This window comes from Ictidomys tridecemlineatus, chromosome 1, assembly GCF_052094955.1.
Source record: "Ictidomys tridecemlineatus isolate mIctTri1 chromosome 1, mIctTri1.hap1, whole genome shotgun sequence".
Classification (NCBI taxonomy): Eukaryota; Metazoa; Chordata; class Mammalia; order Rodentia; family Sciuridae; genus Ictidomys; species Ictidomys tridecemlineatus.
In genome coordinates, this window is record NC_135477.1 from 224,906,355 (window position 1) to 224,930,857 (window position 24,503).

Sequence of the window (24,503 nt, forward strand, 5' to 3'; positions counted from 1 at the left end):
CGGTCTGGTATTTACAGGTTTAAAGTAGAAAAAAAAAAAAAAAAGAAACCTCCTTCAAATGCAACAAAACGTGAGACAGAATCAAGAGAAGTGTATAGAAAACCAGCCTGAGCATCAGTTTAATGTTGGTAATGTGTAAAAAGGATGAAAGAGCACATTATACAGTTTCAACAGATTTTTTTTTTTCAAAAAAATTTTTTTTTTTTTTTTGGTTTGATCCTCAGCTTCTTCCATTCTGTCTCCTCTATTGCTTCAGAGTCATTTGTTTGGCAGGGAATATTTCAAGTATTTTATTTTGTTATGAGACAAATTCTATCAGATTATCTTAAAGAATCTTAAAGATTCTGAATTCACGTGCCATTTTCCATTGGTTCTGCTTCTTAAACTATGACCAATTCTATTACATATTAGAATTAAAATATACTCAGCTTTAGACAGAATGTATAAACCCAATCTTGTAGTAGTTTAAACTTGAGTTTTGAGATGTTACAAAATTTTTTGATTTTACATTTTATTGATTTTCTAAGAGTGAATTTTTTTGGATTTTTTCTTTTTTTTTTTTTTTTTTTGTACCAGGAATTGAACTCAGGGCACTTACCAGTGAGCCACATTCCCAGCCCTTTTTGTATTTTATTTAGAGACAGGGTCTCAATAAGTGGCTTAGAGCCTCACTAAATTGCTGAGGCTGTCTTTGAATTTGGGATTCTCTTACCTTAGCCTCCCGAGCTGCTGGGATTACAGGCACGTGCCACCTAACCCAGCTTAAGTCTGAATGTTTAATTTAATACTACAAGCTTCTTCCATTTCCCTTATTTATTTATTTATGATGCTGGGGCTCAAGTCCAGTGCCTGATGAATGCTTGGCAAGCACTCTATCACTAAGCTACATCCCCTGTGGTGGTGTTATTACTGTTGAAGTTTTTGTTGTTGTTGTTTGTTATGCAAACTAAGAATAGAAACTTCAAGAACAACATTCTTATTTTAAATAAGTATGAAGTTACTATGGTCTGAATTTCTGTCTTTTCAATATTTGCATTTTGAAACCTGACCCCAAGGTGATAATATTAAGAAGTGGGCCTAGCCAGGTGTAGTGGTGCACGCCTGTGATCCCAGTAGCTCTGGAAGCTGAGGCAGGAGAATCAAGAGTTCAAAGCCAGCATCAACAACTTAGTGAGGTCCTAAGCAACTAAGTGAGAACCAGACTAAATAAAATATTTTTTTAAAAGGGTTGGGAATAGACTCAGTGGTTAATCCCTTCTGGATTCAATCCCCAGTACCAAAAAGAGAGAGAGAGAGAGAGAGAGAAAGAGAGAGAGAGAGAGAGAGAGAGAGAGAGAGAGAGAGAGAGAGAGAGGGAGGGGTGGGGCCTTAAGGAGGCTGTTATAAATGAGTTCTTTGGGAAAGTGTCCTTATAATGAGGTTTTAGGAAGGCTGTTTGTGCCTTTTATTAGGTGAGGACATCATTAGAAGATACCATCTGGAAAAGGCCCTTATCGGAGATAAAATCCAGTGGCATTGTGATCTTGGGTTCTCTAGTCTCCAGAACTATAAAAAATAGATTTCTACTATTTATAAACAACTTAGACTATTTTGTTATATTGACAGTGATGAACTAAGATAAATTTGTACAGGGAAGTGGGGTGCTGTTGTAACAAATACCTAAAATGTGGAAGCCGCTCCAGAACCAGGTGATGGGCAGAGTCTGGAAAAGGTTGAAGGAGAGGTTCTTAAAAGCAGTTGCCACAAGTCCTCATTTCACCAAATCATTCCTGAGTCTCTTCACAGCAACCAGGGACTTTAAAAAGCCTAAACTACTTCTTCAGTACCCAGTCACAGTTTTGCATTTTAAATTCCTGGCTCAGAAGCAATGGGACTTTTTTTAAAAAAAAATTATATATGAAAGCAGAATGCATTACAGTTCTAATTACACGCATAGAGCACAATTTTTCATATCTTTGATTGTATACACAGTATATTCACACCAATTCGTGTCTTTATACCTGTACTTTGGATAATAATGATCATCACATTCCACCATCAGTAATAACCCCATGCCCCCTCCCTTCCCTTCCAACTCCTCTGCTCTATCTGGACTTCATCTATTCCTTCCATGCTCCCACTCCCTATCCCACTATGAATCAGACTCCTTATATCAAAGAAAACATTTGGCATTTGTTTTTTTGGAATTGGCTAACTTCAGTTAGCATTATCTTCTCTAACTCCATCTATATTTACCTGCAAATGCCATGATTTTATTCTCTTTTATTGCTGAGTAATATTCCATTGTGTATATATGCCACATTTTTTTAATCCAGTCATCTGTTGAAGGGCATCCAGATTGGTTCAACAGTTTAGCTACCCAAAGAACTTAAAAATAGCATACTACAGGGACACAGCCACATCAATGTGTTTATAGCAGCACAATTCACAATAGAAGGAATGTTTTTAAAAGGACCTCCCTTACTCATTTAAAAATATAAAATATATTGATTTTCTTAGATGTCCGGTTTTTGTTACTGGACTGGACACAATTAAGAGGGACCAACTGCCTGAGTATAATGAACACTTTGACAGAGATAGATCATCCCAAAGCTATAGTAACAAGAAAATATGCTTAACTAGGAAGAAAAGTAAAACATTCCTGCCTTCCACTAAGAAGATGTAATAGTTTTTTTTTAAACAATCCTCTTGAGTATAAAAGGTAATTATGATGACAAACATAATATTTTACTTATGTGCTGGGAGACAGTTGAGAGTTGACCACTGGAGTGACCTAGCTGGAGATTACCTAGGACTTCTTCCTGTATGGAAATCACATTTGTGAAATACTACGATCCAGCTCTGGATGCACTAAGGGGAAGATAAAGGAAAATTTAAAGCATTTTCCCCCTTTCATGATGTATGGTCTTCAACCTTAAAGATTCCTTAAAATTGCATCCTGGACATCAGATACTGAAGAAGTAACTCTTCCTTTTTCTTTGCATTTTTTCCGTACCCTAATTTAACTACTCTACCACACGTGGGTGCCATTGGCTGATTATGCATGTGAAAAGATAAGAAAAAAACACAATATTTTTAACAATTATTAGTTGAATGTCTAGCTAGTTGTTATTTCTTTTTTTTTAAAGAGAGAATTTTTTAATATTTATTTTTTAGTTTTTGGTGGACACAACATCTTTATCTTATTTTTATGTGCTGCTGAGGATCGAACCCAGTACCCCATGCATGCCAGGCAAGCACGCTACTGCTTGAGCCACATCCCCAGCTCCTATTTGTTATTTCTTATCTCCCTATATTCTCATCTGTATTGTCTACACACTGATATATTTTTACCTAACATATATGTATATGTAGCTATAATATATAGATCTGACCTCGTTGTCTGCATGCAGAAAGATATATTTGCAATTTTTTTTTCAGTACAGAATAGTAAATTCTCTTCTTAATGGTAATATTTGGGGAATATTTTACTTTTATCTTTGAACTTCTATGAAACATTTGGATTCTTTTCACATAAAAGACTAATTTTTTATAAAAATAAAGTACTTTTATTAACAGTGAACTGGAGATAAGAAGGGTTTTGTTGGGAACATTGAATAATAACAATAGAGTTCACTTCAGGGTGTTGTAATGAACATATATTGAAATTGTAGGTGTTTGGTGCTTCTCAGTATCTACCAAGGGACATTGGTAACACTCAGCTGAATTATTATTTCAGTCTTTTTTTCTTATATTTAATGATTTGGCCATTGTGCCGTTTTGCTGGTGTGTTCCTTGAACATCCTAATGCCTTTTCTGAGATTGCTAGTAAATTATTGCCTTGTATAAAACAAGTTCGACCATGACTTGAAGAGTTGTACATGAAATAAATAAAAGTTGCCTTCAGCAACCACAGGGAGACAAAAAGAGTAATTTAAGAGAAGATAATGTTTACACAGAATATGTTTAATTCACGGACTAGGAAAGAATTTAAAGAATGTTATAAGATCTAATCCTAAAAGGGAAAACAACTAAGATAAGTGCAAAGATATATATTTTTTCTTATTCATCTACAGCTGCACCAAACAAACAATTCATTATGGAATTTGTCTTGGCTTGCATACATCCTGGTAAAATAAAAAAAAAAAATTCAATGTAAATTTGCTAATAAACCAGACAAAACAAGACTGTGAATATTCAAGACTGAAGCACAGCAGTGTGATGGGCTTCTGCTGGAAAAAGTTGACAGCAATTAGAAAAACAAATTTCGCCCTGGTTTCCCCTGGAGACTTCTTTTTTCTTTTGTGTTACAGTAATAATTGCTAATGGAAACTGGTCTTTTGGCCATAGGATTTTTGGCTCACAAAATTGTAAATGCAATTTTAATATCCTCATTCCTTTATTTTGCTTTCTCTAATCATTTTATTTTTGTTCAAATACTGTCGTTCTCATGCCAGGAGCGGTGACACAGCCTGTAATTCCAGTGACTTGGGAGGTTTAGGATGGCAAATTCAAAGCCAGTCTCAGCAACGTAGTAAGGCTCTAAGCAATTTAGGAAGACCCTGTCTCAGACTGAAAAGTTTAAAAAAGGTTTGAGGATGTGGCTCAGTGGTTAAGTGCCCCTGGGTTCAATCCCCAGTCCTTCCACCGCCCAATAATAAAAACCTAACTCTCATTATCAATTAACAATTTTTCATTTATCTTCACAACAATGAGTGATTTTTGCACCTTAAATATAATTCTGTCATTTGCATTTTAACTACAGTTAGTGATTCTTTTATTAAATCATTTACAGACTGAGCAACTCCAACATAAATCATTTGTGAGTCCAGGAGTTACAAACCCACATCAGCTCTCCAGCTAACACAGGGCTCTGTGCCTCCCTCACTTGCCTCTCTATGTAGGAAATACAAGCATAAAATACCAGGAGGAAAATGAGGGCCTCAGTTAGCCCAGAGATCTCAGATCCATTGGTAAAGGTCTCGTCTTAGAAAAGTACACTGGTGAAGCTCTACCCTCTACCTTTTCAGAATCCTGGCTCCTCAATTGATCATGAAGTTTCCTGTGAGGAACACAGCACAGTCAGCCCTTCATAGTTTCCGTGGTTCTGCATCTGCTGATTCAACCAACTAGGGAGAGGAAGTCAGAGGAAAAGAATGCATCAGTATTGAAAATGCACAAAGTTTTTTTTTTCTTATCATTATTCCCTAAACAAAATGGCATAGCAACTATTTATGAAGTATTTACATTGTATTAGGTAGTATAAATAATCTAGAGATAATTAAAAATATGTTGGAGGATGTGTGTAGGTTATATATAAGTACTAGGCCTTTTTAAATGAAGAGATATGAGCAGCCATAGATACCTGTAGGGGTCCTAATTAAGAAAACAAACAGAAGTTCTAGTCCCCTGCAGATACTCTGGGATGACTGTAATTATTTGTCACAGTAAATTGCAATCCTTGAACTTTATTTTTTAGACTTTATTTTTAGTGGCTTTACTCAGATCATTTCAAGGTATTCTATAATTCTCAGTCTTTTTAACCTGGACACTTAGACTACAGCTGTCTGATGGAATGGTTTAGTGAAAGCACCTTGAATAATACATGGAATACTGGAGATTACCAACAGTTGTTAATTTTCTTACCCTTTTTCTAGAGTGAGAAAGTTAATGCACATTGCTCACTTGGTTAATGCAAATCTAATGATTTTTTTGTGTGTCTTGAAACAGGAAAGAGCTAAATACATACTCAGTCTTTCAGAGGAAAAAAGGAAGCTTTCTAATTCCTGAGCTATGAATTTCCCATTAAGGTTTTAATTCTTTAATCCATAGAGGAAGCCATGGCTGGCTAATAATATAATAGTAAGTTTACTTATAAATCTTTTGAAGAATATATTCAGTATATAATAAAGGTACAGTCATATTTTAGAAGTAAAATGAGAACTTGTTTTATGAATAATATCCTGTAGTGACATGAGATTTTAAAAAATGAACAATTGCTTTTATTATCCCGTTATTAATTTTCAGGCAGACCTTGGGGTTAAATTGGTTAGATATAGTCAGTAGGACCATCTTATGAAAAATAAAAGGGTAGAACTTGTTTTCATCATTGCTATTTCAGGAACCACTAAGATTTCAAAGGTTTATTATTCGAATCTCCTTGTCTTTGTTTCCACAGAGTAGCAAAGTTATATCAGAAAACAGTGAAATAAGCTGGGCATGGAAGCACACACCTGTAATCCCAGCAGCTTCATAGGTTGAGGCAGGAGGATCATGAGTTCAAAGCCAGCCTCAGAAATTTAGTGAGACTCTAAGCAACAAAATGAGGCCCTGTCTCTAAATAAAATACAAAAATGGGCTCAGGATGTGGCTCAGTGGTTAAGGGCCACTGGGTTTAATCCCCACTACTTCTCATTTTACCATTGTGTTTTGAATATGAATAATTGAAAGAATCATCTTTCTTTCTCTTATTTTTTTGGAAATGAGCTGGTGCTTTTAGAACTAATAAAATATTGACATTAAAACGAAAAAAAGATAATATTGAAAAGCCTCATGTGAGAATGAAGTTAGGTGAAATCATAGAATATATAATTTGTTATATTCTAACAAGATATATATATATTATAGAGAGAGAATATAACATAGGGAAGGAAGATTCTGTTAAAAACTAGTGTTTTTGTTTCAGGTAACTTTGCTATGAAGGGGAAATTTTATTCATAATTCTCAGCCCACAGGATGTATAAAATTAACAATTAAATGAAAAACTAAAATGAAAAAAAATGTTTAAAAACATATCTTGATAAATTGCTCCTTCCCCCTGCAGAATTTGTAAATTAGCTGTGAAAACCTCCCACTGGTGCAAACTCTCATTCTGAAAGCATAGGCTTAGTCTTCCTTGGAGGCTCTCCCAGTGCTTTACATCTTATTGAAGTTCCCTTCACCCACACCTTCCCTCTTACCATTTCTTCCTCACTCATATGCTCAGCTGGCAGTGAATATCTTCATGAGAAATTAATAAAGTAAATGAAGAATACACATAACAATACAGTAAATACCTGACCGAATAAAAACAATTTCTTTGGTAATTAACCTAGAGTCCAGGCATTTCATTGTCAGTTGGACTTTAGTTTTGAGCGCCTTGCTGTTCCAAGTGTGATTCTTGAACTCAGCAACCTCCCATTACCTGGGAACTTGTTAGACATGCAAAACCTCAGGCTCCACCCACACCTACTGGATAAACTTGTAGTTTAACAAGATCTCCATGCATTTCATATGTTCATTAATTTTTTTAAAAAATTTTATTTTATAAAAACTCTGCCCTTCCTGCCCAGAAAATGGCATCAAATGTTTCATTCTTATGTTACTTGGGCTTAAGACCAAATATACAAACACATTTTTTTAAAAAAAAATTTTATATTCTTGGTTTTTAACTTTGACATTCAAGAACATTACCCTTTCATATTGTTAAAATGATGCTAAGTAATATCGCCAGTCAGACTGAATCATTCAATGTTTAATCATTTTAATTTTTCCATTTCGAGATTCTGTGCAATGTCCTGTACCCATCAGATATCGACCACTGAAGTCACAGAAAATTTGTACCACTAGATTGTCCCATTTTTGTCCTTCATACCACTATGGGACAGGGGCAGGAAGTTTAGGTTTTTAAAATCTCCCTCTTCATTTACCTTACCCAATGGCTTTTTCTGAAGACTCCTGATTCTCATTTCCTTTACATTTCCCTAGCTACCAGTACAGTTTTCTCCCTAACAAAGTTCTTGAACTCCATCTACTCTCACTGAACTTTCTAGAATAACACTTTCCAGTCTCTTCACAAGACAACCATTTCTACACTATATTAAAAAGAATGACTCCCCCAAATGTACCATGGTCAAATATGTTAGCAAATGCTGAGCTAGATAAAGCACAAGAGGATCTTCCTCGGGACTGGGCCACACTTTAATTACAATAAATGATTCTGTCCCACTGGCTGTATTATGTAACAGACACCATTCAGTACTCCACTGTCTGAGAAAGATGAGAAATTTAAAAATAAATATTAAAATTTAAACCCAGCACTCAAGACCTTGATATTTATATTTAATAATGACCAGTAGGCTAGATGTAAGATAAAGTGTTTGCAAACTTTATTTTGACCATAGAACTTTTCTTTTTTCATATAACACTTAACCAAGAATTCTGTAAATATATTTGAGAAATGCAGCCAGAAAAAAAAATCTGCTTTTCTCATATTCTTCTCCTAAGGAACTCAATTAACTTCATACTCTATTACATCAAGTTCAAATGTCTCTCTTTCTCTTTTGGTCTTTCCTAATATGATTCTGCCCTACTGTCCTACCTAGCCAACCTGTGTCCCTGGCTCTACAACATCAGACATGTTGTGGGGAAGCACAACTCCCCCAGCATCTTTATCCACAGTACAAAGCTCAGCTCTCCCAGGCCTTTGCTCTGGTCATTCTCCCTCCTGGAATGAAACTTTCAGCACACCCCTTGAAACCGAATCATATTTTAATCCCAGTTTGTTTTCATACTTCTATAATCTTAGATTGGGTTCCCCCAAAATAGACACAATAAAGAGAATTTATGTGACAATGACTTGTTAAGAAGATCCCGGAAAAAACAAGGTAGAAGAGGGGAAGGGAACGAGGAAGAGAGCAAGCAGGGCCACCAAGCTTACGATATGAAGTACAGAGCCAAGAGGCATCACTTTGGCTCAGCCTCACAGGGGGAGTTTTGGGGTCAGGGCTGTTTACATGCTCTGACAATCTCATAGAAAGAATGGGAACCCTGTTCCCTCCTTCTCTCTCTCTCTCTCTCAGTAAAACATGAACGGAGGAGTACTCTACTGATTAACTACATCCCCTTCCCTTATATGTGTTTATATATGTATATGTATATATATATTTTTAATTTCAAGGCAACTTTTCCTTAGTTGCCCAAGATGGCCTTGAATTTACCATTATCTTGCCTCAGCTCCCCTGAGTCTGATTACAGGTGGATGCCACCTTGCCCTATACTCCTATCCTTTTTGTAGATTTTTTTTTTTTTTTGACAAGGGCTCTTGTTCCTTGGGCTAACCTTGAGCTTGCCTCCCCCTCCTGCCTCAGCCTTCCATGTAGCTTGTATTACAGCACTAGCCTCCCTGCCCTGAATTTTTTTACAAAAGAATAATTTTTGTTTAGGAATTTTGTACTTTTGCTTTCATAGTAAGAAAGCAGAATAAGGCAGGCAATGATTAAGAACTGTCCCTGGTTGGGAGAGAGGGTTCTAAATACACGTGCATTCCCAGCTTCCCTTTCACAAAGAGGCCTGGGGGTTGGCTGCTAGGAATGAAAACTCAGGGGAGACTGTGAATGTGAAACTGGGAAAAGATTGAGAGAATCAGCTCCAGCTTCACTCACCCTTCTCTAACAGGAAATCTCTCTGTTGGTGGAAGCCTTGATAAACTTGCCACTAGCATTATTTGGTTTTGTACCTACTTACTATCTGTTTGTAAGTCTATTTTTCCCCCCAAATTCATCAAGATTGTAAGACTTTCCTGAGCAATGTTTGTGCTTGATGATCTTCTTGTAACTAGTGTATTCCCCCCAAAATTAATTTATTCCTTTAGGAAAAGTATTTCCACCCAAAAGGTAAACTTTACGTATCAAGAATAGGAGTCTGGCTGGTTACAGTGGCACATGCCTCTAATTCCAGCAGCTCAGGAGGCTGAAGCAGGAGGAGGATCTGGAGTTCAAAGCCAGCCTTGGCAACAGCAAGGTACTAAGCAACTCAGTGAGACTCTGTCTCTAAATAAAATACAAAAATAGAGCTGGGGATGTGGCTCAGGGATTGAGTGCCTCTGAGTTCAATCCCTGGTTAAAAAACAAACAACAAACAAACAAACAAAAAACAGTAGTCTTTTACAGACTTGACTCCAACCCTTATTGTCTGATGGGAGAAGTAAGGCAGCTGTTGGAATTTCAGATTTTAAGGGAAGTTGACTTTGTTTACCACTGAGTAAGAAGCGAACTGGCTGTAGTGAAAGAACTGCTTCATTTCCCTGCCATGTATTTTGATTGTGATGAAACTTTTCTAGGTTGGAAAAATCAACACAACTATGATATAGGTTGATGTTGTAAAGTGAGCTAATATTACCACTTGGGAACTAGAAGACCTGAGCGGGTAGTTTAGCATCACCACTTGGTGGTCTTGGGTGGATTTAAAGCCTCTGGATCTCTTGATCTCTAACATAGACTTGAGGGTAATAACAAATTTTCTTTTCTCTGCATTTGTTTTGGGGGTTAAATGAAATGATAATGTATAAAAGGACTTTATGGATCATAAAACCCTGTAATGATTCTAACAGTCCTTCTAACAATCCTCCACAGGAGTGGAGACTTATGATACCTTTCCTCACCCATCATAGGATCCCAGCCAGCACTGTTATAACAAAAGGCAGTTTCAAATGTGAAAACCGTGACAAGTTAATTCAATCAAAAATCTTACGTGGCACAAAAGTTATTAGGAATGAATGCAGGGAAAACTGCCTATCTTTATGTTTGGATCTGATGAAGAATGGATAATCATATAGAAATGTGACTGGACAAAAGAGTGTGATCCAATGGGAATAGACTAAACTGGGAAACCCAGCCAGCTCCATCTGTTTAGATCCTTCTTGGTGCCTCTGTACCTGGAGGGAAGGAATTCTTCCAGGAATTCCTTCCCTCCAGGTATAGGATGGGATCCCTCTGATGGGAGGATCTTGTACCCTGCTTTTAGGCAAGATAGGTCAGATAGAATTTTCATCACAGCCAATTCTGACTCAGAAAGGTGGGAGAAGGTTAGTGTGACCTTGATTCTGAGATCCTCCCAATCTCCTTCAGGAAAGTATTTGGGATGCATTTCCTAGGCCCTGACATACATTATGTAAAACAATAGAATATTTGTAAGTTTTTGCTCAAGAGCAAACAATGTTAGAGTCCAGTTTAAAAAGCTCTCAACAAACTCAAGATTATAGGTTGATTTTCATTTATTTGCAATTTTTAGAACTACAAAATGGTTAGCATATAATGGCTGAGTGCAAGATAGATTGCTGCTTAAAAGCTCTGTGTTAGCAATCTGGTAGTTGTTTCAGGCTGCATATTTCAAATTCTATAGCCTTCCCTATGATTTCTTTTTTTTTTTTAATCATTAAGGTAGCTTTTAGCATGAGAGGCTCAAAATTGCCAATTAATTAAAACTGTTGCCCAGTTCCCTTCAGCTGCATGTATAACCCACATCAAGCTCTGCAGCTGAGTGAGTGCAACCCTAGAATATCAATCTCATCTCATAATTGGCTGCACAATGCTATACCTCTGAGTATGCAGTCATATGAACCAAATGAAAAGCAGAAAGTCTTTGTTTATTTTATTTTACATATAGGTTTATACTGCATTTAATCTTTCAAGAGCTTTTTGAAATTAATATTTGGGGTAAGTATTCTAGGTTTTGGTTTTCTCTTTATACATTAGGAAAAGAAAACATCTTCTCTTGATACCCCAGAAAAGACAGCAAAATAATGCTTCTGGTAATCTAGGCTTTCTGGCTCTCTGCCAACCAGTACCAACAGAAAGGAAAGCAGCAAAGACTCTCCAGCAGTCTATGGTGATTGTACACAGGTATTCAAACACCTCAGAAAGCCTTAATGCTGTTTGTCACTAGTGTTCTATTCTTTTAATAAAAATAAGTTAATATTCTCAGGCTTCATTGGTGGAAATGTGGCTTCACATAGGAAATCCAATTTTCTGCATCTTGAATGTACTATTCAATTTTGGCCAGAGAATCTGATGAGAAGCTACTTTTTAACAAACATTTCCATCATGCCAGAAATGATGGTGCTATGGTTTGGATGTGAGGTGGCCCCCAAAAGTTTACAAGTGAGACAATGCAAGAAGGTTCGGAGAAGAAATTATTGTGTTACAAGAGCCTTAACCCAATCAGTGAGTTAATCACCTAATGGGTCCAGTTGAGTGGTAACTGAAGGCAGGTGGGGTATGGCTGGATGAGGTGAGGCACTGGGAGCATGGCTTTGGGGTAGCTATTTGTATCTGGTGAGTGGAGTCTCCCTCCATGCTTCCTGATGATCATCTGAGCTGCTTCTATCCACCATACTCTTCTGCCATCATGTTCTGCCTCACCTTGAGCCCAGAGGAATGGAGCTGACTGTCTATGGACTGAGACCTCTGAAACTGTGAGCCCTTAAATAAACTTTTCTTCCTCTATACTTGTGACAGTCAGGTCATTTAGTCACAGCAGCAAAAAAAAAAAAGCTGACTGAAACATAATACTATGTGATTTTTCTCATTTAAACCCTATCTTAAAGTCATAGAAAATGAGGTTTGTAGGTTACAATAATTTCTTATTTCTTCTAGGTTTCCATAGAACAGAACCAAATACGAGTATTATGGTATGCTGAGGGCCATTACCAAGTAGGAATGACGCATCGAAATTTCCTTGCCCAGCGTACCCCATGCTGCTTAGAGGACATTCGATGGGACATTGCATGCATGCTTTAATAAGGTGACCTTGTTCAAGGACCAAGGCGGATCAGGGTTTAGAGCTGATCAGGTTTGAGGAAGCTCCTTGAGTTTAAGGCGTTGCCAGTTTAAGATAATGGGTTTTAGGGAAATTGGAGGTTATAGATTATTGCTGGGATTAGGGTGTTCCTGCTGCTTGTTCCCGTTGAGTTCTCGTGAGATTAAAATGGGATTGGGAGATAGCCTCGTGGAGTAGGTGAATGGTGCAGGAGACGGAGAACGAGATTGCCCCTGGACCTGTGTGGAGGCGGTGTGAGAGCGGGAATAAAGAATTGCTGTTTGAACCTACGAAGCTGTGTGGTGGCTCGTGATTCTGGTGCCAAGCCGAGACTTTGGCAATGGTACAAATTCTTTAGTTTTTTAAAAAAAGGTGCTTCCAGAAGAAACCAGTAAGAAAAGGAGGAAAGCAAATGAAGGAGCAGAGAAGCTTGGTAATGAAGAAATTTCATAGTCTCAGAGAGTAACTAAATTTGTTAGCGCAGGGCAGCTTGGGAGTGGCCATTAAAGCTCAGGCTTGCTCAACCTGAGCAGAGAACAGCCGGCTTCATCCTCCCCCACTCAACAGTTTGTTAAGGCTCACTCTGGGGGCATGTAAATTCTTAAGAACTTCCTACTCTTAGTGTGGGTAGGCAAAGCAGGTATCTGACATTTGAGGACATTTCTAGAAAAGAAAGGATGTAGACACTGGTAATTGCAAGATAAAATTCACTGAAGGAGGGCTGGGTCAACCATTATTCTGTATAGCTCAAATGCAGCTGTGAAAGGTTTCAAATGGAGTCACTTGTGTCAAACTCTGGCAAAATTGAGGGAAGATACACATGCACGCTTTGCCTGATAACAGCAACCATCATATGAACATTTTTTCCAAACCTTATTACATGATCCACACAAAGACAGATAACAATACAACAGTAGCTAGGCACTACACAGGAATCCTTGAAAGACCAAGTATTTCACAAACTCAATGCAAAATAACTGCCTACTATGGCTTTAAGGCTATGTATTTTGTGTAGCCACTGTTGCACATTAAAGAAGAGATATCACCAACATCAATGAACTTTATTTCCAAATAACTTATGTAGCTTTTTTTTTCTTTACACTGTGAAGCTGATATTTCAACCATATTCTCTCTGTCTCTGTAGTTCATGGATGTTAACTATCATCCAGCATGTTAGACAAGAGTGGTCTGCCTCACCGGTTATCAGGGACACAGTGGTTCAACATATTATGTCATATGGGGAGATCTTGACAAAATTAACATTAGATATCCTAGGGTAGAAAAGTTTAGAGAAAGACAAGAAAGTCATTATTAATTATTTGGGAGATTGTCAAACCCTTGGAAGTAGGAGTTCATTTGAAATAGATTGTTCCCCCCAAAATAGGATGAAAGAGTGTAAACTACAGAGGAAAGACTGAAGCTTCATATAGGGCCAACTGTTAGGGCAATGAGGTCTTTCTAGTAATGGAATGACTTAAAATTTTCTAAAATGAAAAAACTTGCTCATACTTTACATTTTCAGTCTAGAATGTCTTCTGTCAAAAAGATCCCATCATGTGGGAGTTGAACAATGAGGTTGAAAGTGCTCTGGCTTTTTAAATGAGGAGTTACTTTGGAGGAGCCATTTGACTTTATCTTATTATTCCCAGGCATAAGTGTCATATTATATCACAAATATAACCCACTGTTTAAATGCAAAAATCAATGTGCTAACCTCCATTTGAAACATAAAATTTAAAAAGACTTCCGTGCCTAAAACCCCTTTTCCCATTACCTTTCCAATTACATCTGTTCCTTCATAGTAAGCAAATGAGTTTGGGGACAGGATACTGCTGTATTAGGAAATTAAGTATGTGCAAATGTCCCCTCAATTGCTTGGGATGAATCACAACTTTATGAAGGTAAGGCTCAATGATTTGACTTCAAAGAAAACTGAACATCATTGCAGAGAACATGTCTACAAAATTGAGTCAAAACAACTCAAAATAAATAATCTGGTACACACAAGTTCAATAATTAGTAATCTCACTTAAGAGGATACTGTTTGCAGACTATCCCCAAGAATTTTTACTGATGCTTTTAAATTTTTCACAGATTGACACTGGAAGTCTTAAATTATTCAAATTCTATGTATTTATTTTAAAAACACTGAAAATCCTGAGAAAGACTTCTTTGTTCCACAATAAAATGTCAAGTCTAAATAGTCAATTAATAGGAGCATTAAGGTGGTTAACCAACTCATCTGGAATGAGTTCTTACATTGCAGTGCTACTTCAGGACAAGCAAAGTGCTTAAGGAAGAGTGACTTAAGGAAGGGAAGCACTCCAATCAGATGATACCTAGCATTCTATTCTTTGGCTAAAAACAGGTGTGCACAGATCAAACAAGAAAGTTATCATGAACAGCAATGCTCAGGAAGTTTATTTATCCCTCATGGGAATACTGTACTTTTGATTTCTGGGATGTTCTTAGCTTTATCCTAGTGTCTAGGAGGGAAGTGAATCATGGTTGGCTTCACAGTGGTGTATACGCTGCAGCTTTCTTCAACACTCATTGCAGTTGCAGATGCTGCCTCTCTTGTCTGTCTCTACTTTGCTTCCATTTGTCTCATGAGCTAGTGTCCTTAAGCTGGTGTGACTTCTCCATCCTCACCCTTCATTACACTTGGCTTTCTTTTTTTTTTTATTTGTTCTTTTTAGTTATACATGACAGTTGAATGCATTTTGGCAAATTATACATACATAGAGTGTAACTTACTCTGTTTAGGATCCTACTCTTGTGGTTTTACGTGATATGGAGTTACCCTGGTCATGTATTCAAATACAAAGCTAGGAAGGTTATGTCCAATTAATTCTACTGCCCTTCCTATTCCCCTCCCCTTCCTTTCCTTCATTCCCCTTTGTCTAATTCAATGGACTTTTATTCTTCCCCTCCCCACCCTCCCTTATTTGGGGTTATCATCTACATATCAGAGAGAACATTCAGCCTTTGGTTTTTTGGGATTGGCTTATATCACCTAGTGTGATATTCTCCAGTTCCATCCATTTACTGGCAAATAAATACAAATGGTCAATAACTATATGAAAAAAATGTTCAACATGTCTAGCCATTAGAGAAATGCAAATTAAAACTACACTGAGATTCCATCTCATTCTAGTTAGAATGTCAATTATAAAGAACAAAAGTAACAATAAATGATGGCAAGGATGTGAGGAGAAAGGTACCCTCATACATTGTTGGTGGGACTGAAAATTGGTGCAATCACTATGGAAAGCAGTATGAAAATTCCTCAGAAAACTGGGAATGGAACCACCATTTGACCCAGCTATCCCACTTCTCAGTTTATAACCAAAGGACTTAAAATAAGCATATTTTACAGTGATGCAACCACATCTATGTTCATAGAATCTCAATTCACAATAGCTAAATTATGGAACCAGCCTAAGTACTCTTCAACAGACACATGAATGAAGAAAATGTGGTATATATACAAAATGGAATACTACTCAGCTATAAAGAGAAATGAAATTATGGCATTTGCCAGTAAATGGATGGAACTGGAGACTATCATGCTAAGTGAAATAAGCCAGTTCCCAAAACCAAAGGTTGAATGTTCTCTCTGATATTCAGATGCTATCAGGGGGTTAGGGAAGAATAGAATTATTTTGCATTACACAGAGGAGAATGAAGGAAAAAATCAGAGAATGAGAATAGGAAAGAGAATAGAATGAATCAGACATTACTTTTCTATGGGCATATATGAATACATGGCCAATGTAATTCTACATCAGATACAAACATAAGAATGGGAAATTATATTTCATATATGTATAATATGTCAAAATACATTCTAAGGTCATATATAACTAATTAGAATATATTTTTAAAGAATATTAATACATTTAAGGTATAATTAAGTAATAAAGTTGGATTTGCATTTGATCAGAAAGAAATGATTTATGTATTACTTAGCCAAGAAAAATCTAATGCTTTTTTTTTTAAAAAAAATCTATTTTTCTTAAATCATAATGTGGGAATGATGAAAGAGTTTATTTCTTGTAGAATCTTCTCAATTTGGCTAGCACCAGTACATGAGTATGAAAAAAAATATCTTTATTTATGAAGAATATTAAAAGGATATTTACATTTCACAGATCACTAGAATTTGTTTTTATGTCACATGCTCATTTAATCTGCTTTTTATAATCGACCTGCTTTGTCTTTTTGTTGTTGTTGTTTATCTACTTGTCATTGAATAGCATGTCAAGGCAATTTATGCTTCTTACACAGAAGAAGATATATTTTCTGCCTAATCTTCTAATGGATGCAGACCTGAATGCAAGAAGAGAGAAGTATTTTGAAAAGAATAACTATTCAGATATTTTATAGCCTCTGACTGACCACAGAACCCCAACTGAGCAATCATATTGTTCCAAATGGAGAAAAATCTTTAAATGATATTGTAGACTCAGATCATAATAAATAATTGAATAATTTTCAAAACAATAAGAAAACTTTCTAAAAGGAGGAATGATTTAGTCTTCAAGAATGACTGCTGGTAGATATCGAGGTTGTAAACTCGAATGTATGTGATGTTGTAATTTTCTATAAAGTTTATTCACTTACTCTATATTAGCTTCTCTCTTCTTGCCACAGACTCTATCCTGAATTAATTGGACTCATCTGACATCTGATTATTAGTCTGGTCTCTTGTTGGGAGTGGTCTTCTATTGTTCTTTCCTGGTCTATACCTGGTTTCTTTACTACCATTGTGGTGGGTGGGTCTAGAAATCCTCTTTGTCCCAAATCACCTGAACACTGCTGGGTTTGTCCTAGAATGGCTACTCCCTTCCCATCTATTATTTGCCACTGCAACAATCAATGTGTAGAAAAGAAGCTGCACAAAGGAAAACAAAATCATAGTGATTTTCTCTCCCTCTCTTGAAAAAAGAAGAAAAAAAAAGTCTGTTGGCAGCAATCTTCTTTCAGAGTTCCATTGTCCTTTCTCAACAGCTACCTTGACAAGTTCCCTTCCACATTTTTTTCCCTTTCTTTCTCTTGTAAAAAGGAATGCAGGAACAAGATAAGGGGAACTATGAATTTTACTACATTGACGATTAAAAAGCACAATTTCAGAGTAAGAAGGTTAGTTTTGAAATCAATTTGAGAAAAGATGAAAAAGAAAAAAGAAGGGCTATGTTAGGAACCCCATTAGAAAAGAAATGAATGAATTGTGAAAAGGCTAGCATATATAGAATTGTGGACGAGAAAAAAAAAAAAAAACCTGAAAATCCAGGGCCTAATGCAGTGGCATCCAATTTTTTTTCTACAAGAATCCTGAACAATTTTTAGTATCTGCTTATATTTCAATTTTTTTAAAATTTTCATTCATTTACTCAATATGTTTATAAAGCCTGGGCAGTTGAGCAATCATTGCAAAATAGAGAAAAAAATTGTGAATTTCCACCTTTGAACAGATTGTGGTCTAATGTGCAGACAGACTTTCAGACAAACCATTGCTGAAATATGATCAATAATATGATTAAAAGAGGCAGCTCCATGATAGGTGAGAGATTATGGGAAAGGGTTCTACATACATTTTCTCTGGGGAATAACACTGTGTCATCAGGATGCCTTTAAAATTTTTGGCATTTTTTCAATTTTACCTTACAATTAAAAATTTAAAGCTAAGTTTATTCTCAAGCCTTTACGGCAGTTGGTTAATTTTCCCCATCTTTACCCTTATTACTTCACTGGTTTATTTTTTTTTCCAGCTATATTTTGCCCAATTCTGATTTTTTATCTTATATGCAAAATTCATTCCCTTTCTGGCTTTAGGTTCTAGGCTTAGAGACAGATTGTGGACTGTACCTTTTGATTCAATGTATCCTCTACCCAGCTAGCACCTACTGCAGGGTTCTGCTCAGAGGCTTGTTGTCAAAATGCCCAAAGCTGCTAAAGCCACCCCAGAGATGGGGTGTTGTTTCAAAGCTATCTTCTTATGGATTTCAGAAAGAAATCAAGGGAACTGATTAAATAGTGACTGCATTTTTTTTTTTTTTTTTTTTTTGCTGCGGAATCACCTTCCTGAGAATCAGTGGGAAGTAAATTACAGGAAGGAAACCTGCAGGGAAAGTTATTCTTGATTAGACATCACTTTCACTGACCGCTCAAAGGGAAGCCCAGTGCTCAGCAGTGGCACATTTTGACACAGAGCACAGGAACCATGTGAGCTAGGGCTGACAGAAAAATAACTGGCTATAGGAATTGGATTTGGCTTCCATTTGAGCAGGGACAAGAAAGCTTGAGGATTCATTCATAAGTTGGTATTTTAGAAAAGAAATATGGACTTAAGATATGGGAGAATTCTGCTTTCCAGACAAGGGACCAGGTTGATGTCCTGATGATACACTATTTTTGAAAATTTATCATTTACTTTTTAGTTGCTTTAATTACAAAATTTTGCATAAATAATTATTGCCACAAGATTCAAACAATGCAGAACTGTATAAAGTAAAACACTACATTTACCCCCTATTCTTTCCCTCAAAGTTAACTTCCAGAAACTGTTAGATATATATGTGGGTGTTGGGGGGTGCTGGGGATCAAACTGGTACCTCCTACATGTTAAGTAAGTGCTCTACTATTGACCTATACCACCAGCCCTCACAGTGGATTTTTAAAATATATACAGCTATAATTCTAAATTTATACTGCTCTGTAATTTCTTTGCCATTTAGATCATTAAGTAAGAAACAGAACTTTAAGTATACTTGTAGAATATATGAGAACTTATATGGAATTAATTCAAATCAAAGCATAGTTACCTAGGCTGTTGGGAAATTTCTTTGCTGTTTGTTATTTGAAATAAATTATGAACAGGAAATTGTTAATCATGAGGCTTGACCCAGAGTAGTTACTTAATAAATACTGGTTATTCAATTGTATTCAATTAATTTCATGTAATCTGATGTTACATGTGAATAAGAGAATTCTCCTTATTAATCTGTGTATGGCAAGATACCATCTAAGGTGAGTCTGTCTTAGTTTATCAGTCAATCTGCTTACCATGGCCATTAAATAAAACCCATCCTCTATGATGAGCCTTTTTTATGTCAGCACTATTGGAGATGAGAAATCATTCTAAAATCAATAATAAGCTCAACAGTAATAAGCAGTTGCATTTGTAGAGTGCTTTGCTGTTTACAAGACACTTCACATGCCTTATCCTGTGGAACACTCACACCAGCTTCGTACACAGGTATCACTCTCATTTTATAGGGAAAGAAACTGAACTTCTAATACTAATTTATTACTTCAAGGACCTGAGCATAGAAGAGTGAAAAACCTGAGACTCAGACATCCATACTTTAGATTCAGTGTTCCTCTATGTTCTTTCTTGTACAAATTTTACTGTTCTAAAGAACAATCCCAGGGGCTGGGGTTATGACTAAGTGGTAGAACGCTTGCCTTGAATGTGTGAGGCACTGGGTTCGACTCTCTGCACCATATATAAATAAAAAATAAAGGTCCATCAACAACTAAAATGAATAAAATAAATAAAATTTTTAAAAATCCCATTTAAAAAATTGATTCTTACCTTAAGAGCTTGTTATATAGGATCTGAGAGGGCCCTAGGATCTCCCTTAACATAGAAAATAACAAATTCATTATTATTATCATCCCTTGACCAGCAGCAACAGCACCCCCTGGAGACTGGTTAGAAAGGCAGATTTCAGGATCCCTGGGGTTGGGGTGCAGCAATGTGGGTTTAATAAACCCCTTAGACCATTCTGATGCACATAAAATTTGAGAACCACAGTTTTGTCCTGTAAATTGGCAGAAGATAAATAAATTACCACTCAGCTCTAAGCAACTACCTGTTTGAAACTTTGTGTTCAAACATTTTCCTACTGAAGTAAAAAGATCTACCCGCTTTAGAGATCAAACGACGACGGCCTTCCCACTTAAAGTACTAGCAGCTGCTCTGTGTCTGGTCTAGGTCCAAGCTTATTGTTTCCAAGTAGAGTAGTAGGATCTTTTTTCTCTTAACATAGTCTCTCTATTTCTTGCTAGAGTAAAACCTTTATTTTTTTAAATTTTTTAATTTTTTAAAAAATAACATATTTTTCTATTATTTCCCATTTACAACATATCAACATGAAATAATTTTGTTTTTAAATCATTAATTCAACTCTAGGAGCTAAAACAGATACTGACAAATCGATAGATAGATAAATAGACAGAAACAACAAATGAACAAAAAGAAAATGTCCCAATCCTAAAGGAAGGTGGTTATTTTTGTGACTAACTGAAAATAGTATGGAGAAAGACCATGAAAACAAGACAAAAAAACTAAAAGTACAGGCCTTTGCTCAATACTTTTCTCACAGCATGTTATTATCTGAATGTGTTATTATTTGAACTGACCTTGAACTTGGTTAGCACTGTAACACAGACCTAAGAATAAACTCACACCACCCTTATTTGGCTTAGCTTCTCTTTCAGGGGTCTCAGAGTTGTGGGGGTTATCCTAGATACTCTGCTATCAACCTACTGTGAAAATAACCCAAGAGAGAAGTCCACTGGTAGTTACTTCTAAAAGTTAGAGGAGCTTTGACTTGTTGTATGAAGATTGTCAATCAAATAAAATATTCATTGTTGAGCGAATGAATGAGCAAATCTACAAGAAACCAAAATCTGAGCAGCATGTGTTTTTCTGCTACAGAAATAAATCAGCCAAAGATGTGTGGTCTGTAAAACCGTGGATGTGATTTCTGTTTAGGTGAATAAAATACAAGCTAACGTTAAATTGTTTGCTTTTCCTTCACACTGAGCAGGTGTGAAGCTGGTGACACAGGGCTATATATCTGAATGAAATCACAACAATGGAAATTCTGTACTACATAACAGCATAATGTAATCATGTTGATGCCTGGGAAAAGATTAATCCCTAATCACAGTACAATTTTTAATTAAAAAGAAGGTGGGAACTAGATGAAAAAAATTAGGGATGTTCAGTAAGCTAGTGATCAAAGCCAAACATTAAATTAAAATGTTTTCTATGAGAATATGAATCTGCTTATGCAGATTATCCCACTGAATTATTCCACCATCTGCAGAATTCATGCCTTTTTGCTTAACTCATTTGTTACAAGTAGCTTATCAACAATAGCACCCACTATTAACATAAATGAGAGAATCTTAGAAGATGATAGAAAGAGACAATTGGAAAGTCATACTCTGTTGGAAAAATTAACATGTCATGTATTACTGTGTCAGCAGCACTATGCTCTTTAAGAAATTCAGCAACATTCCTGGATCCTCTATCCTTTTGCCCAAAATAAATGACAATGACATTGTAGAGATTATTAAAACATCGAATGATACTCTTCTTTGTGGATCTAGTGATAATTTCAATGCAGAAGTGCACAGGGATGAAAGCCAGTTGGATGAGTAATCTGTACTACTAGTGTTTCTCATTACATGGACACTGAGAAAACATTTTAAATCATATTTTTTAATTTAAAACATATTGCAAAACATGCCTTAAAAGACCAAATATTCATAAAATGATGACTATATTGTGCACCAGCAGACCTACTCCTTCTTCAGCTTTAATTTATATGATAATGAATTGTTCAGAAAAAATATAGGCACATTTTCATAAATGGATTGTGCATGTATGTTCCTGTGATCTATGTCTTTTTAGTTTGAGGAAATAAAATGAATATACAGAGGAATCAAGGAGATTTTCACTTATGTATCTCTATCCTTCCATCTATTCTGTTTTACAGCTATTTTTCTAGAATATATCTTTATATGCATATTTGAGAAACTAAAAAGCAAATTCTTCTTTAAAGATTTCAAACTTCCTTCTGAAAGGAGTGTCACACATTAGTGAAAATTAACTTTGGGGAAGTCAAAACTGGGTTCATATTGGGGACTTTGGATAGCCAGAATTCTACATGAAGCCCTAAAAACCAAGTGGGCAGGAGAATATATTATCACATGCATAGCAATGCTGAAAAGAGTTTGGAGTGTGTACTCATCAAATTATTTTAACTTTCTGTGACTTTCAGGAACCAAATAAAGCAATTCTTCAAGAGCACAGAAATTTCCCCCACATGCTGCTTTTAGCATGATCCCTATTAACAGATGGCTTCCTTTTTTTGGACTGCAGTTTCTGGAAGGAAAAAATTTATTATCAAGATCTGTGACTATTTTTATTTACTCTTATTAGTTATACATGACAGCAGAATGTATTTTGACATATTATGCATATATGGAGTATAACTTCTCATTCTTCACTTTGTAAGCTGTGACTACTTTTTTCATTTTTTCAATTTTAATTTGTTATATATGTCCATTTTGGAATGGATAAATGTTGCAGATAAGGATATTAGGAAAACTACTTGATTATTGTAGAATGGAGATTTCTGCTGGCATTCCGTGGACGACCCAAGTTAGAGACCATCTTAGAGAGATGCAGATATTTTCTTTTGGAATCTCACTATGATCTTCTCCTATGGTTAGTGAGTCCATGACATCTGGAGGAAATCTAAATGTATGATAATTCTGGTAGGTCCCATAATCAGAAGTATGGAGAAGTGTAAAGTTTGGGTGAGATTTATGCCTGCTGATACTAACATTTTGGTTCATTTTATTTATAGCAACAAAGGGAGAAAGACTTCATGTAATGAAGATTTTGAAAGTAGTCATTAGACATAGAAATAAAGTTATATCCTATATAACTCAGTTCAGCCAAGTTTAGTACATCAGAAGTAATGCTAAAGCAAAGCAAAAAAAAAAAAAATTGAACAGGATGGAAAACATAAGTCTGGAAAAAACATATTAACAATATTTAAAGTTTGTGAACATTTCCAGGGATCAAATCAAATTTTTTTTAAATTTGAATTTCAAATGATAAGGTTCACTTTTTAAAAATTTTTTTTATTTGTAGTTGTAGATGGACAGAATGCCTTTATTTTATTTGTTAATTTTTATGTGGTGCTAAGGATCTAACCCTGTGCCTCACGCATGCTAGGCAAGCACTTTTCCACTGAGCTACAGTCCCAGCCCTCCACTCTTATTTTTTAAAAATTCTAAATGGTAACTGGACACAGTGGCATACACCTGTAAGTTCAGATACTTGGGAGGCTGAAGCAGGAGAATCATGAGTTCTAGGCCAGCCTCAGCAACATAGCAAGGCACTCAGCAGCTTATCAAGAACCCTTTCTCAAAACGAGAAAGGCTGGGGATGTGGCTCAGTGGTAAAACTCCCTGTGTTCAATCCCAAGTACCAAATATAAACATTCTGAATAGTTCATGGTTAGTGCTATTTTAGTGTCCCTTGATTCCTGAAAAATGGAGAAGTCCATAGCTTGTGAGCCAAAGGCTAGAAAATGTCGATCATCAGGATGGTCAGGACTGAAGCTTATCTAGAGTCATTTCAGACATAGTGTCACACACAGAAAGGGGTTTGGAAGCAGACTGTGTCAGCAATCCTATTCTGCAAAGCAATTTAAGCCTAGCACAAAGTAAATATTTAGTGTTAGCTTACATTATAGAAAGCTGGACAAAGGCTACAGAAAGCGTGGGTAAAGAGCTTGACTAAAGATTAACTCCCTAACTCAAGATGAGAGTTCTACATGTTGGGGGATAAAAGGGATTTTGGAATGCCATACTTGATTTTATTCCAGAAATCTAGAACCACAGTGTATTTGTCCAAACACTGCCAATGTAGACACTAACATAAACATCTTGATGGCCTATACACAGAAATGAAATGAACCTTTGATTTTTAAATCAGTCTTCAAATGTATAGAGACATTCAGGTTTGTTTTTGTTTTAAACAAAACAACTAATTTTTTTTCCTACTCTGATTTGGACTGTAAAACATAGCTTTAAAATTTAATTGGTGAATGAAATAGTACAGCTTTACCTTC